At 36.4% G+C, this 4,423-nt stretch overlaps 1 pseudogene; it reads left to right on the top strand.

Moving 5' to 3' along the window:
* The first annotated feature begins 308 nt into the window (after positions 1–308).
* Positions 309–4,423, top strand: part of LOC102024160 — a 6,381-nt pseudogene continuing 2,266 nt past the window's right edge.

Below are 4,423 nucleotides of genomic sequence, written 5' to 3'. Positions count from 1 at the left end.
GGAAATTCAACATGAGAATGAAAGACAAGCCAGGGAACCCACTGATGTAAGAAAAATAATATAATTCACAACCTGCTACATGTCAGATATATTGCATCTGTGCTCCCCAAAACTGAAGAATGAATTCTAAATAACATTGGGAGTAACGAGTGAGATATATTTACTGGCATACATAACTCCTGGAAGAGAAGAGCGTACCCAAAAGTGAGCTGACCTAAGGCCCACTTCACAGAGGAGATCGGGCGCATTCAAGGTGGTATGGCCGTAGACAAGCCCACTCCACAGGGGAAGTTTTATAGTGCGAAATCATGAGGTGAGTATAGCATACATCAAAATTATGATCAACCAATAAGATTATGAGCATAGCCACTTAGTTAATATTGATCCAGTGGGAAAGGAGGTCACATAGCAAGTGTACATAGAAAGAAGAAAGATCTTCTTTAGGAAGGGATGGACCAGGGTGTCTTGATCACCCACTTATGTCTATTTAGACTTTCCTGGACCAGATGATTCCAATTATCTTATCCCTGGCAGGGAGGAGGGGATATATGTCTAGACAATCTGTTTTGATCTTGAGGCCTAGCCTTCAAACGATGCATCTCCTCCAGCTACCACTGCAACATAGTCTCATCTTCTTCATCCACTTCCCTGAGGGCTTAGCCCTGTCTGCCTGTAATACTTCTATCTAATTTAGCCATTTACAACGCAATCAGACTCCAAGAGCCTATATGGGGTAAAGACCTCGGTAAAAGGATCTGCAGACAGGAAATCCATTGTACGCACTTTCAAATACCCTCTGTGTGTAGCTGTTGGCCATGTCTGTTTTTCCTCCTACCTGTCCCTTTTTCTCTTTCCCCACCTTCAAATAAATCATCTTCTTTTACTTACACTGCTTTGTTGGGTCTTTTCCTGACACTGGGTTTAGGGTCACAGAAATTTGTGGGTTCCAGCAGAGCAGTGGCTAGCTGTCCACCCCTGGGCTTTTCAGCATGATATAGCATGGCATGGTATGCAACCCTTCCCAGGCATTGCATTAGGAATACTAAAAGTCCATAACTTGACATAATTGAAAAGTAGAGAACAGGAGCCTGATCCCAAGACAAAGAAACACAAATATTATGCATATTACCTATTTGTAAAATGCCCACATTTTAAAGTAGGCTAATAGCGTTTTTGGTGTGGGGACAGGGGCACCTATTCCTGGGCTTTTCTGTCACTTTAAGGAAAAAAGTATAAATATTCTGAGTTCCAAACAATGATGTGTCTCATTTCTCTGAGGACCTACACTTCACTCTTCAGTGTGTCCTGTATCTCTCTAAAAAAAATCCTTCCTGAGCATCTTACTAATGTAGTTTAAAAGTTATTTTTTGCTATGGAAGCCAACAAGATGAAGGGTTGGGTTAATTATTTCAAGCCCTGGGACCCTTAGATCCAGCCAGGGAATATACTGATATTTTTGGAGCCACTATTCATCAATATTCTACTATTATTTTCTGGCCCTGGCTTGTTTAACAAGGCTATAAAGTGAAGTTTAAGTGCCAAAGACTGGCTAATGTCCTTTTCCTCCTGTCTAGACTATCAGAGGTGAAGTTTGTCACACAGCAAAACCTATCCTTCTTCGCCTCCTTTAAATCAGTCAGGTCAGGACTTTTGATTCCTAGTTATGCAAAATCAATGCCCCCTCAACGTCTGAAGTTGTCAGACAGAATGTTGCCTCTTTCACCTTCTTTAAGAATAAAGTACTTACAAGTTGGCTACTTCCCAACTGCTCCCAAATGGTCCTCTTTCACCAATGAATAGAGCAGCTTTTCACTGGTACAGTAGGATATTCCCTATTAAAGGTCTGTGCTACCCAGCCAAGACCAAGATTCTGGATTAACAAATTCCACAGATTTCCATGCCAAAAACCCATAAATATTCCCTGCTCCAACCTGTAGCACATCTCTAATAAACACTTCTTGTGCCTTTTTTTAAGAAAGAAAATACACAAATCAGAAAAGATTTTTATATATAATTTTAAATAAAATAAGATTTGAAGACATAAATTTTTAACAATATTATTTATTCAGTATTATTCATTACATGTTTCTCAAGATTATTTACTAGCTAGCAGGTAATGATAAACTAATTTTATGGGTTCCAATTTTTTTATGAAAAACAACATTTGTTGTATTATTTTATTTTGGAAAAATAAAAAAGCCTAATAAGTGGTATGTAGTTTCTCTTACATTTTTGTATTGTTAGTGTGATACAATTTCTCATATATATGTATATTTTTTTTTTCTTTTGAGGCAGGGTTTCACTATGCAGTTCAGGTTGGCCTGGAACTTAGTTTGTAACCCAGGCAGGCCTTGAACTCACAGGGATCCTCCTGACTCAGCTGTCCAAGTCCTGGGATGATAAGAGTGTGTCACCATACCTAGCTCTCTTATCTTTTGAAGATATTTTCCAATGAAGAAGTAAAATATTGTCACTTTCCAGTTCTCTGACTTTTTAAAAAATTAAATGATTTAGTAGATACATTTATAAACCAATTTTATGCTTCCAAAATTGAGTTACGTAATTCATTTTTAAATTTTATTTAAGTTTTTGCTTGAATATATATTTTCAAATTAGTTTTTCATAGATGGTGCACACTCTAATGAACTTTGTTTCATCTTCCTCACCTAGTACGTCTCATTACATTTCTTTTTATGTTGCAATAGTAGTCTTGGTAGTATATGGGCTCATAAAAATTAAACATTTTGGGTCTAAAGAACATACTGCTTTTAAAAATGAACTGTCAGATACAATTGGCTTCTTGCTTTTAGCTTCAGATATGAAACCTTCTGGATGGTCACATAACCTTTATTCCTAAATTCCAAAAATACATGAATAAAAATTTATTTTCACACAAAATAGTCTTAATTTTATGTATGTAAACTCTGTTTGCTATTTCACACTACTAGAGCCAGAATAAACACTGCATTTTAAAACTTTATGGAGATAATTTATAGAGCAGGGCTGGCACACAGTTGGTCTCATGGCAACAAAATTTTATGTTTCTATTTCAGCAATACCGCCTAACACAATAATATTAGGCCAGCAAATCCTTAAATATAAGTTAAGCTAACATGATCCATTTCCTTATAAAGCTAAGGTACCCTGTGGAGTCCTGCTGCATATGCCAAGTGATTTTTCAAAGCTTAATCATGCTTAATGTCAGATAAAGGTGCTTTTGCTGTCATTCTTTAAAACTTGTGCAAAAGTCCTGAGCACTCCTGCAAGTTACACAGAAAGCCTCTTCTTAATAGTTATATTAAATAAATAACATTCTTACCAATCACCATCAATTTTGCTAGAGTACATAAAAACATGGACCAATAGTATAAAGCAAATGCCAGATAAATAATAATTTTTAAAAGTAAAAATGTAGGTGTCTTTCTAAAAAAACCACAAATATCTTACATGTCATTATCTTGTGCATTTCAATTTTTCTTTCAGTCATTCTTTGCTGGATTGACAATATTTTGGCAATCTTAGAAATATCTGTTGTTATGAAAATAAATGATAATTAAAAATTGTTTCTTTTAGTGAAAATGAAGATTTCTTTAGTGCAAATGCCAATGTGCTTGGCTAAATATTATTATCAATAATATAGAAACTATGTTAGGTAGAAATATCGTAGGCAGTCAGACAGGGCTAGGCCACTTGGGGGGAGTCAATGCAAAAGACAGAACATGTTACAACTGTATCCAGAGGCGCATGTATTAGAGGCCAGGCCTCAAGATAAAGACGAGATCACCAGTCCATATGCCTCCCTGAGAGATAAACAATAAGTTGACATTAACATCAGTTACCCCTTTCTCTGTTTCAAATTCTCTGGTTCATCTCTTCCTAGAAAGGTCTCTGTTCTTTCCATGTACACTTGCTATGTAACCTGCTTCTACTATGAATCAATATTATCTAAGTAGCTAAGCTTGCTATCTTATTGATTAACCATGGTTTTGTCCCACATTGAACCCACCTCTTGATTTTGTGCTCATCTTGTGATTTTGCTTCTAACATATGATTTTGCTCAATAAAGCAGTCTATGGGATGGGGTCCATAGCATCCCATTTTTTGGGTCCCCTCCAGTCTCTCAGATGCTGTCTTTCTCTCTCAGTAAATATTTCCTACTGTCAACCTCCATTTTCCCCAGAATTCATTCTTTAGTTTTAGGGAACGTGAACTTGGCGTATTTAACATCTAGCAGTTGGGAGTTACACTTATTTTCCCTATATCATTATTTATGAAAATATATATTTAATTTTAAAGTTGTATTCTAAAAACACTAAATTGAGGCTGGGGATTTAGCTTAGCGGCAAAAGTGTCTGCCTGGCAAGCGCAAGGTCGTGAGTTCGGTTCCCGGTACCGGAGAAAAACCAAAAAAAAAATAAAAACA

This window comes from Chinchilla lanigera, unplaced genomic scaffold (genome assembly GCF_000276665.1).
Source record: "Chinchilla lanigera isolate Chin_1 unplaced genomic scaffold, ChiLan1.0 scaffold00034, whole genome shotgun sequence".
Lineage (NCBI taxonomy): Eukaryota > Metazoa > Chordata > Mammalia > Rodentia > Chinchillidae > Chinchilla > Chinchilla lanigera.
This window is presented reverse-complemented; position numbering and strand designations above follow the sequence as displayed.